Source organism: Bicyclus anynana, chromosome 21 (assembly GCF_947172395.1).
Source record: "Bicyclus anynana chromosome 21, ilBicAnyn1.1, whole genome shotgun sequence".
Classification (NCBI taxonomy): domain Eukaryota; kingdom Metazoa; phylum Arthropoda; class Insecta; order Lepidoptera; family Nymphalidae; genus Bicyclus; species Bicyclus anynana.
In genome coordinates, this window is record NC_069103.1 from 13,352,373 (window position 1) to 13,365,597 (window position 13,225).

At 36.7% G+C, this 13,225-nt stretch overlaps 1 protein-coding gene across 4 annotated transcripts in view; it reads left to right on the forward strand.

Moving 5' to 3' along the window:
* LOC112054591 (homeobox protein homothorax) overlaps window positions 1-13,225 on the forward strand; it is a 430,497-nt gene that overhangs the window by 128,053 nt on the left and 289,219 nt on the right. The window lies entirely within an intron of this gene.

Sequence of the window (13,225 nt, forward strand, 5' to 3'; positions counted from 1 at the left end):
CACCCGCGTGGTTCCCGTTCCCGTAGGAATACGGGGATAAAACCTATACCACCCGGGGGTGTGTAGCTTCCCAACAATGAAAGATTTTTTCAAATCAGTTCAGTAGTTTCCAGAGCCTTTTCAAGGAAAACAATCAAATATTTTCTCTTTATAATATTAGATTCCAAAAATAAAGACCGAGATCGACAACTTAACGTGCTATTCGAGGCACGAGTAACCATCACCACCACCACCATCTCCTCAACTCTGGCCTGAGAAATTACACTAAAAATTCTAGGAAGAAATGTTCAGTGTTTCACTACTCGTTATCCGAAGCTATCCGAGGCTCAAACCAATTAAAGAAGGACCAGTATCGTAACCAAATTCACGGACAGAATTATCTGTAATTTTCTAAGGAAAACAAGCTTAGATTTGGTGTCAATCTTATACTAAATTAGAAGTTGTTGACCGTTTTTTACACCATTCAACTACAAAAAAAAATCGGAGATCTTTAACCGACGAACACAATTACAATTATGAAACATTGATACTATAGAGACAGTTTTTATAATCGCATTATATCATTGATCATATACTGAACAAAAAACGTACGTCTAGAGAGGTCCCATACAATAATTGGTCTGAGTCCAAAGCCACATGGGCAACCACTGGACCATGCCAGGAATTTAACCCAAAACTTCATGTTCTGTAACTGCACCAATAAGTTATTTTTATGTATAGGGTTAAAGAATTTAACTAATCAATTAAATCACAAGGGTAAAGAGGTACCAGGGTACCAGCGAAATGGTACAAGTAGGCAGGTAATGCGCGTGCGCTCACAGTGCGGCGACCTGCTGAGAGTTATTGTACTGTTCTTCACATGCTCACCAGAGCAAGCGTCAAAGGCAAGTACAGTTGTGGCAAACCTCTATTTGCCTTTTTTACGCAGCGCTTGACATCTACAATCTATAGTGAATAGACGGATTTTTTTTTTCAAAAAAATTAAAATTGTTACTAATCCCGCAAAAGCTTTTAACTATTCCTTCACAAGGATATCACAGATAACAATCTTTCTTTGAGGAAATTTTTGTAAACCTCCGTTTACTAGTTTCTACGTTATAGAGTTATAAACATTCATCCATCTTAGCATTATCACATCGCAAAAACCATCACATTTAGCGTGTAATATAACTAGGATAGGTTATATATGTGATAGAATGGAACCATGAGGCTTCAACAACAACGTTTAAAACTAACACCTCCAATATTACCAACTGTCACAATGTTATCGGTAATGTTAGCGAGATTTTTTTAGAAGTTAAATTAAAACCCTTACGAGTACATAGCGATTATCTTTCTACAATCGCTATGGACTAATAAGGTAGCAAAAATACTAGCATAGAGTGTAGGTATACTCTTTGTCCAAAAAATTCTTACCTACATAAATAAGTCCATAGAGTCAAAAGGAAATGTAATCTAAGCCACAGAGCAAACAATAACCATACAGTCCACAGAACAAAGCCGCCTTCAAACATCGCGGGCAATATGTTTTCGTTCGCACGTCCCCTCGCAAGGGTTGCGATGGTTGCCGGGGTTGCGGAGCGTGCCGGCTCGGGTTACAACCCAACAATGGTAACCGAATCGCAACCTGGTGCTATTGCAACACAATTACTGCTGATTAGCTATTGAATTTGTACATATTCGATGTATAACCATTATTAGAAAGGATTTGGACTATAATTGGGAGATAAAGGATTTTTGTAATTTGAAATCATGTGGATGAGCTCTATGAGCTGATGATGCTGCGATGTTAGATAAATTTATATCTAGACAAATACGTAAACACATTAATATTATAAAGGAGAAATTTTGTGTGTAATATGTATGGTTGTTCTTCCTTTATTCTGCGGCTATGGAAGCGATTTGGTTGAAATTTGGAATGGAAATAGATTTTACTTTGGATTTACATATAGACCACTTGTCATCCTGGAAAAATCCACGGTTCTCGCGGGATTTGTAATTAAACTAAATTCCACGCGGACGAAGTCGCGGGCGTCAGCTAATCGTGAATAAATCTAAAATACCAATGATTTCATAACCCCAGAGTTCAAATGAAAACTATTATTTATATGACTATGAATATAATGTAACTTAGGTACCTAATTTAAAATTAACTTGGAAAAAACTTAAAAGATAATCTTAAACTTCCATTTTCTTGTCCATTTTCATGTTTATACTACTTAATAATCTTTAAAACAATAATTTCATCGTTTACCTTATCTCATATAAGTAGGGTAGTTGATAAATAGAATGATAGAAGCAAATGAAAGAGACCAAATATTGTCGAATAATAACAATTGATTTTCGCATTACTGATTATCTCCATAAAATGAATAAAACCCTAGCAATGGCTCGAGCCATTCAAGCAACATAGCAGCTAAATAAGCAACCCTGGAAGTTACATCAGAGCCCAGATACAAGAGGAAATATTTGTAATGCAATCCGAGAAAGCATCAGCTTTATATGCAATGTCCTTATTTACATACGCGAGATTCCGCCGACGAGCTTAATTAAAATTAATACAGCAATTTAAAACCATTGCCGACAACCTAACGAGTACTGGGTAATGGGACGAGGAGCTATTTAGGACCTCGCTACCAGGTCGTGATGTATTTGGTCTACTCCTTGAGAGAAGAAGGAGGAAACTATCAGGTTTTATTGTTTTACTAGCAATAAATATGTATATAGCCGTAATAAGCCCAACTTTTCAGTTATATGCATTTTAAGAAATTAAATATCACGTGTCTCAAACGGTGAAGGAAAAACATATTGAGGAAATCTGCATACCAGAGAATTTTCTTAATTCTCTGCATGTGTGAAGTCTGCTAATCCGCATTTGCATAAAAATTCTGTTTTTACAAATCCCGCGGGAATCATGTTGATAAAAAGTAGCCATATGTTGGTCCATAACTCCTCCTCTTTTCAGTAAGTCTTATTAAAATAGGTTTGGCCGCTTTAGAGATTAGCCCTGACTAACAGAAAGACAGAAAGACACACAAACATTTTAAAATAGTATCGTTAAATTAGCTATAAGAATTTCAAAAACACATTCAGACACAGACACTTCAATTTTATTTATATGTACTGCATTGAGTACTTATTGAGAAATGGAATGCTCTTCTGATATCTATGTTTCCTGACACGTATTCGTCCAATTTAAACATCTTCAAAGAAAGAGTAAATGGACATTTTCAGGCAAGCGCCGCTGACAATCCAAGTTCTCTCACCCAAGTATCAATAAATGAATCTCATGTTCGATAATTCAACAATGGGAAAACAAAATCTTAACCAAGAATATACTTAAAATACGTAGAAAACCAGACACTATCACGCTTTTAGCCAGCACCATGTGAGTATTTAGAAGCACCCTTTAGAGCAACACCATAAGTTATATGGTGTTGCTTCTAAAGGACACAGTACTAAGTATACGGGATTTATTTTACGTATGCTGCACATAGTAAGTAGTAATTTGCAAGCTCCTTAAATAGTTTATTTAAGTAGCTTGATTTTTTCAGTGTATGAAAAACCAAGTATCGTTTAAAAAAATCTATTCAGAAATATCAAGTGTTTCCACAGTAATTCCAACAATTACCTCTCTCCAATAAGCTATCCAATCGGCAAACACAAAAAGTACTTATCTCACTCAAACACACCATAGACTACGGACGCCCACACGAATTTCCCACGTACCATAGATTAAAAATCCCTCGAATAGACTGTACAGATTATCCCTAATGATAGCCGGCAGCAATAAATATAGCTGCTAAGATGGCTGCGATACTGGATAAAAGACACTTTGATTGAACGCACCGGACAGGCTAGATAAACGATATTTGCATATTAAATATCAGTATTAATTTTCTCTTAGTCTTAGCATAGGTTTTGTGTTGGGATAATTTTTCAATTGACCGTAAATGGCGTGCCGTTTATACTTTATCGTGTTGCGTATAGTAATTGTGGCGATTAACCTTTGCTTGTTTTGTTATGCAAACAAGGATATCATATCAATCCATATTAGGCTCACTGCTGAGCTAAAGTCTCCTCTCAGAATGAGATTGGGCCAATAGTCCACCACGCTGGCCCAATGCGGATTGGCAAACTTCACAAACGCAGAGGATTAATAAAATTCTCTGGTATGCAGGTTTCCTCACGATGTTTTTCCTTCATCGTTTGAGACACGTAATAACCAGGATAAAAATAATTTAATTATCATCATGATTATCCTATCCATATAGGTAGCTTAGGCTCCTCGTAGTTCTCGTTGAGACAATACGGGACAATACGGGACAATACGGGGGCTTTCGAGCGGTGAAAGAATTTTCAAAATCGATTCAGTAGATTCAGAGGTTACCCTCTTACAGCACCACAAACTTTACCTCTTTATAATATGCTGATTCGACGCAGGTTTTTGTCTTTTTTATTTTTTTACAAGTAAGCCACAATCTCACCTGATGGTAAGTGGAGGATAAAAATCCACACCACTTTTGGTTTCTATAGAACATGGTACCGGAACGCTAAATAGCTTGGCGGTACGTCTTTGCCGGTAGGGTGGTAACTAGCCACGGCTGAAGCCTTCCACCAGACCAGGTTGGAGGCTGTTCATCCAATATTAATGATAATGACCAGTATCGACGGCTCAACGTGTTCTGTGAGGCACTACTACCAACTACTTCACTCCGGCTTAAGAATCATTACTGAGTATTTTTGGCAGAAAAAGACCATCAGTATGTCATAACCCTACCAGGGATTCGAACCTAGGATCTCGGAATTCCTTCTCTTCGAATATCATTCTTAACCCACCAACCAGCACTTTAGTATCGTGGTGGATCTAAGTGTTTAGGCTAGTCATGATGAATTAACAATTGAAATCAAACGCATTAAAAATGGCGTCACAATCTACAAATAAAAGACGACCGAATTAGCATCAACGACCATTCAAGGTCAGGTTTTATGACCCCCTAACCCCCCATAATGTCACCAGCAGTTTTACGGTATCCGTGATAGCACTCCCAATACACCGCGGCGCCTGCGGGCCATTGACCGCATGGGAACACCATCATAACTCATGAGCACGTGATATACAACCATACGCACAGATAGTCTCTATTACAATGCCATAAAGATCATTTTCCTTCAAATAATTTAATAGGTATTAGGTCTTTATCAAATTCGCATTGAGTCAAGTGATTTTTTTTTATGTTAAGTTTTCGTAGATGCCCTAATTCTCATTGCGTTATCGATTTTTAAGGTTAATACCCTAAAAACATAAACAGGAATGTAAAATAAGCTGTTGGTAGTACAGAGAGGTCCTGGGTTCGATGGTAAGCTCAATTGAATTTTAGGAATTTTTACTTTCTATGTAGACTTATGTGTTGTCTAATATAGTGTTACCAGTTCCTCGAGTCTTCATTAACAACCCATATTCGTCTCACTGTTGAGCACGAGTCTCCTCTCGGAATGAGAGGGTTTAGGTCTTAGTCCACCACGCTGGTCCAATGCGGATTGGTAGACTTCACACTCGTAGAGAATTAAGAAAATGGTCAGGTAAATCAAATAATTTAAGATTTATCTCTATTAGGGCGAAAGTCAAATGGACTATATTTGTATCGTCCGTCGTTGGCAGTTAGTCTGTTTTGTCAAGTCATGTCATGCTTTACCCAGTACGGCAAAGGCAACCTTACTAAAAGCGAATTAATCACTTAAAACAGTATTGTTCAACCTCCACTTCACTTATATACCTTTACAGATGTATCTATAAAAAAGCATAGGTACATACAGCCGAACGTAGAACCTCCTCCTTTTTGGAAGTCAGTTAATAAAATGCGTTCTACTTTATGCGATAAAACTATAAAATCCAGCAATTCAATGAAAATAATCGGCCGTGGCTAGTTATCACCCTACCGACAAAGACGTACCGCCAAACGATTTAACGTTCCGGTACGATGTCGTGTAGAAACCGAAAGTAGTGTGGTTTTCATCCTACTCCTAAAAAGTTCCCGCTTCCATCTAAGATTGCATCATCACTTACCATCAGGTGTGTTGTAGAGAATAAAAAAAAAAATAATATAACGAGAGCTACATGTGATTCCTACGATTTTCCCGCCAAATTCTCTAGTAACTACATAAGTACGAATTCAAACTTGCCCTGGAAATTGTACAAGAGGCCACATATGGCAAAGCCGCAGTACTACACCATCGATGCCCCGGGCTATAAATCATTACGGGCAGCATTATATGCAAATAACGTATTACACATACAAACTAATTACTTCTGTTCCGGAAGAGCCTCGTAATATTAACTACACAGTTAAAGTTATACACTCGACGAAAATCGTGACAGGAATGCCGCCATGTTTTAAATATGGCGTCTAATGACAGGTTTTGGCGACATTATTTATCGGTGCGGCAGTCTATCTATCAAAGTTGTCTGTTTGTAACCGTTTTTATTAAATAATATATTGAGAGACAGTTAAAAAAAAAAAGAATTTATTGCCTTAGTTTAACCTTAAGTGGAAACCGAGTATATGAACAAGTTTACTAGCGATAGACTACTGTTATGCAGCAATCTTTTCGCAGCAATGCTGTATTTAGTTGTTTTTTAATTCTTTACATAAAGCGTCAAGAACGACGTTACAAATTGGTAAGTACATTAAATTGTAGTACAAATTTTGCTCTTTTAAAGCAAATATTGCTATAAAAATGACTGTTAAATATTGGTTATTACCTAAAATCATAACGGTAATAAAAGAAAATCGTGCAATTCTGCTAGTCAATGATAAATTTATTAGAACTTAATAACTCTTCATCATCATCATCATCATCATATCATCATATCAGCTGATGGACGTCCACTGCAGGACATAGGCCTTTTGTAGGGACTTTCAAACGTCACGATACTGAGCCACCGGCATCCAGCGAATCCTTGCGACTCGTTTGGAAGTCCCTACAAAATAACTCATACATTTATTTAATTAAAAACTATGCCAAGTTTTAAACTTGACCTCTTAGACTATAATCTTCCTGCGTTTAACAATCCTATGTATTTGTTAAAGCAAAGAAAATGTTTGCTCTAGTTAAAAAACAATCCGGTTTTTTTTTAATATGACCGAAGGACACCTATTTAAAATTCGGCCCGCGTTCTCTCCTTTCACAAGTCACATTAGAGAAATAACACTTAAGTGTATAATTCAAATAAATAAACGACTACCATTTTGAATTTCGAAACAAAACGTATACCCACCTGGCATAGAGTAGGTACACTATAGTGTAACCCGATCGTGCGCACGCGCCGTTCCAAATTCAAAATGATTTAAATATCGAACAAACTTACACCGGCCATTGTTCTTTTTATTAATCTGTGAATAGAGTTCATAGAATTTAAACTGCTCGCTGGTACAACAGACATCCTTGAGTTTCCACGCGTTTGTTTTCTATAACATGTTATTCAGGAGTATTTTAATATATTATTTTTATGGTCACGAGTCTCAACGGACTTGTGCTTGCCTACACTGTTTTCCTATTAATAATATTTGTTTTACAAAATACTAATCGAGGCACGCAACTACTTTCGCTTGAAGATTTCTGTATCGTTCTGAAGAGTGTGCCAAATTTCGGATTTCTCCTTTTAGAGCTACCGTTTTTCTAGCAGACGAATTTCGTAGGCGTAGGTATCCTATAAAAAGCTTCAGCTCTGTGACTGTTTTACCGACTTACCGACGTTTTCCAAAATGGCTACCAAATCCGGTCACATTCCCGCTAAAAGTGGCCCGGGATAAACAAACGGGCGAAACAAAAGAAAGCGCTACATTAAGACGTATGACCTCTCTCAAGATGACACAATAGTAAACTCTCATTTGGCAGGATTAATGGTAATGGAAAAGTCGAGTTGCCCATCCCCTCCCCCCCGTCTCCATCCCCCTCACCCCCGGGGGATGGACAGACTTGGACCACGCTTATCGGGTATCTTTGACGTCATAATTTATTCTTTGGACATATTAGTTGGAACCGTTTTGGTTTGATTATGCTTTTGGACTGGTATAGAGTTTTATAAATTGGTCTGCATTACTCTTGGCTTTGTGATTATCATCTTGCAGTATCTATGATTAGGTACATGTAAGCATTTTATTATTTATGATAATTAAATAAACGATTAGCGGTTCGAAGCCTTTTTTCTTACCAAAAGACATTGATTATTGCTTTATTGCACATCATTATCAGCCTATTTAAGTTGCAAAGTTGAGAGGGACATGGGGTCTCAATGTGCTGGAATAGTTACTCCGCACTGCAGTGTTGGTCGAACCCCCACTACAAGAGGACCGATGTTAAGCGGTTTGCAGGCAACTGCTGGATGGTTAATTTAAAGTTTTCGCCTTTACTTATCACTATAACATAACCTGATCATTAAAAGTGCTTGTAAACTGTCTCATCTTCCGAATCACTCGATATCATCAGTCTACCTGGTGGGAGGTCGACCAGCACTGTGCTTCCTAATGCGGGGTCGCCATTCCAGCACCTTGGGACCCCAACGTCAATCGGTTCTGCTGCCAGCAATCCTTAGTAAATTTTTTTCTATACTAAAATTCATCTAAATATACGGCTTGGCTGTGAAATGGTGACAAAAAGACGGAAAGACAAACTTACTTTCGGAATTGGATTACGAATATATTTTATACGCAGGATAAATATTTTATTTATTTTATTATTCTAAATTTTCTTAACGGAAGTAGTACTGTACTCTCAGAGACAAGGGTAAAAGGTAAGAATTGGTCAGTTACATATTAAATTTTTCTTTGCCCGCTACGCCCGTCTGTCAAGAAATTTTGTTCGAAACTACAACTCTATTGAGTTTGAATTTTAATTTGATAATAATATTATTATAGCTAGTATGAAGGGTTTGTCCGTCTGTATGCACTAACGTTTCCCACGACACCCGACACCGCTCGCGTGCCACTTGCAATCGGAGGGTAGCGCGAAATTTCTTAATTATATTAGCGAGGCGAATAAAAAAATGGTTTTTTTCGCCCGTTTTGGGCGTTATCATTTATATTGTATTAGCTTTGGCTAGAGTTTCATTAAAAGCTATTTAGGGGGCTTATAACACACGCCTAATAAAAATTAAGGAGTAGATAATTAAATCTTCAAATTTAATTTATATACCTATACAAGAAACCCAATCTAAATCGGTTCAGTAAATGCCGGATATTCAAACATACCTATTGGTCGAATACACAATCTTCTATTGTGACAAATTACCTATGAATAAGCCTTATTGCTCAGCGGCAAAAGTCAACACCAAGAGGTCATAGCTTCGATCCCTGCTTACAAAAAAAAATTAGCAAATAATATGTTTTGCGTCTTCATACCGCTTCGTTACAAGTAAAAGTCTATAAAAAAAATTAAACGAAATAACACAGACAGCGCATTAGCACCAATTCCACACACATTTGGAAAAAACCGCAAAAAAACTTTCATCACAAACGGTCCCGCCTCTTCCAGGAATGAACCTGGGACTCACAATGTGTTGCGGAATTACCACTTCACGAGGCGACCCCGCCCGCTCAAGTTATTTTAAGACACAAAATGAAGAACAATATTTTACGGACTCTTTGTTTGTTATACATTTATACAACACCTCATAGTTTCAGGGCAAAGAGTTTTTTTAATATTTACAAGTTAGCCCTTGACTGCAATCTCACCTGATTTTGTTTCATGGTTTCATTTGCATTCTTGCTGGCTCTTCTCAGCAGATTCTGACTTCCGAACTGTCATTACGAACAGACAAACCATTATTTTTTACGGAATAAGGTCGCGCTTGACCACGATCTCACCTGATGGTAAGTTTAGATGTAGCCTAATGTATCTTCTAGAAGATGCCTACTCACTCTTTTCTTAAAGTTAAAAGTCGTTGCAAGAAAATTATTGTAACCACAAAAGTAACTCAGACAAGTAACATTGGCCTTCCCGATCACCTGTAGACCTAAATGATGATTAAAAAAAAAACTTCAAAATCCATAACGTTCACCAACCATCGCGTGCGTGAACGCACTTATCGAAATAAAAAATATATTATTGGAAAATAATTATAACGAAAGGTGTTATTTTGACGATCGTTAGCCAAATGGTGAGTGACAGCATTCCGCTAACGATACGAAATTATTTCCCCGTTCCTGTCTGTCGATAAACAAAATTATAACAATAAAATGTGAAATTACTGAACGCGCGAGCAAGTCATTTTTTGATACACACATATGGTGTGAACCGAGCGCATTAGCGATGCTTCCTGACACGAAAAAGACCTTTTTGTTTTTAAAAATAAACAAAGCATTGACGTCCGATTTTCGAACGCAAAATTTGTTTCTATTTTAAAAAGTTACACAAGCAATATTCTACTTAACTTCGGTATTAAACAAGTTGAAATCGTATATTTAAATTATTTTACATGCACGTGAATGATTTAAGTAAATAATAGAATTCAAATGGAAAACACTCAACACGTCGAGTCACGGATAACATTGGAAACATGTGTTCGATATTCAAATTAGGGAATAGAGTATAGACCTGAGCATCGTCAGCATCTGATTGGTGTAATTGAAAGTGGCGGCGGACATCTGTTCTAAATACAAATTCAAATTCGCCGTCTGTTCGGTTTCTTTAATGATTATTGAAATTGCCAGTTGGTATATGCGTGTGCTATTTTTGTATGGAATTTCTCTTACTGCGGCCATCACCGAATACTCGGTGTTTGGAAAGTCGCATTTAAATCTTATTTACAAATAAACTCAGACAATACTCAAATTATGGTTTTAGCCCAGTGTATTTATTTACGTTGTTTCTTTAAAAATGTCCAAATAAACAAAATGTTATCTGGAGAAATTATGAAAGAGATTTTGATTTTAAAACACTCTGTTACTTAGGTATATACTTTTAGGACATGACAATTCAGTTATCTTATATATCAGTCGTGTCTTAAATCATATCCCTGATCATTCCAGCTAATGGTTAATGAGGGATTACTAGATTCTTTAACAAAATTTTGTTAACTACCAACTAACAAAGCAAGCCAGCTTAGTTCCAGCTTTATTTTATTATCATAGACACTACAGAGATCTGAAAATCAACAATCAATAGATATCCATTAGACTTGTATTTTAAGCAGTGTTTCTTCATACCTGTAAACATTTGAAATGTTTTTTAATTTTACTGAAAATATCAGCGAAAAAAAAACATAGAAGGTATTACAAAACCCGACACTGGATTCGATTCCAGAATCTCATGATTTGAGGTCACACATACACCATTAGTATTCAAAATTGTCTAAGGAATCCACCGTAGGATGCTCATTGCTAAGCATCAGGCGTCATGTCAAGTGAAGTCTAGCTTTAGAAAAAAAACTGACCTATTTTCTTTATTTGTAATTATTATACACCTCCTTAATCCGACCCTGTCGCTAAATCCTTTCTTAGCAGACGTCTACTACCTGTAAACTACTACCCTGTGAAATTTCATCTTTCTTTCTTTCTAGCAGTTTTCGAGATTTCGTGATGAATTACCTTTCGCATTTATATATTAAGATTTGTTTTGCGCATAATAAAGTTCTTCTTCTAACCTCAGGTTAGATCTGGATTTGGATTGGACATTAGTTTCAAGGTCACTTAATCTTTACAATATTCAATTAAGCCGGCACCCATTATTCGAAATTAAAACAATCCCCGATGGTAATTAGGCGCCTAACGATCTCTAGTGCTCACAATCAATTTAGCGGTACATGAGCACCAGTTAAACTCGTGTTTTTGTTGTTTTGTTGTAATTACATCACCAGTGCATGGTGAATTAGTTTGTGTATCAATCGTGAATACGCGGTGTTGTTTAATTGCTTGTATTAAAACAACTTTCGTTATGTACCCCAAAGAATTCGTAATTATAATTATATACATCAATTGATAGTGTTTTCTTCCACATGAAATGCGGATTTTACGCATGAAATACGAAATGTCTTCTTTATTTATGTTAAAACGTACGTATTATGTCGTATAGAGCTAAACTATTTCCGTTCTAAATTTACCAAAAAAACTAACAATTCATTATTATATTAAAAAAACTAGCACGAATATCATGCAACCACAACGTGACGATATAACATAGCGATTATATCGATCCAAAGTTGTTATTTGAAATCTCATACTGAATTTACACAATATAATATTCCCTCATATACCCATTACTAATAGCTTGAAATTTGGTAATAAACAGGTGGACACTATATCAAACAGAACCTCAAATGACAGGTTGCTGACAATCTATGGTTTGGGAGTCCCTGCAAAATATTCACCCGGAAATGGCCATCCATTGATTTTAGGTGATGATGGAGATGACGAAAATGAAAATGAGAAACGACAATAATAAAATAATAATAATAATAAAAATAGCGTGATAATGACAGTATCAAGTAATCCTCATATCCTCAGGACAGTTATAGGTGGTCCAAGACTAGAGCTTGGACATCTCTGCAAAAGCCGAAGACTTACTGATGGAGATGATGACTGAGTCGATGAAAAAAATTAGCAAGGAACTACAATAAAAAGCTAACCCAACGCCGTCCGATTCATCCTATAATTTACCGTCTGGTGTCGTGTAATATCGGGTTAACGGGCTTAGCGTGATAGTGAAAGTATCAAGTGATCCTCAAACAGTTACAGGCGGTCCAAGACTAGAGCTTGGAGATCTCTGCAAAAGCAGTAGACTCCTATCTATTGATGGAGTTGATTGAGTCGATGAAGAAAATTAGCAAGGAACGACAATAACGAGCTAACCCACGGTATGATTCGCCCATTATTGCCAGGTGTCGCGTAATGGCGAGCTGGCGTGCGCGCGCGCCTCATTACCTGCGTATAGCGGAAACACTACTGCTTATTTCAACTGGCTCGTTAATCTGCTCATTCAGCAAAAAACAAGTCTTGAAAGTCATAACAAAGCTTTCGTTTTGGCCTAAACAAATCATGTTCAAATCGTCTCCTTTAGTTTTGGTGCAAATAAATAAAATCTGTTTTCTTAGTGCGAGTATTCTGGCTTATATAACTGAATCAATAATATTCACTATTATGGACATAGTCATGGTTTCATAAAGCCATTCTGTAATATTAATTATCATTGTTACCTAAGTCTCTGTCTGTCTGAGTATCTGACAAAA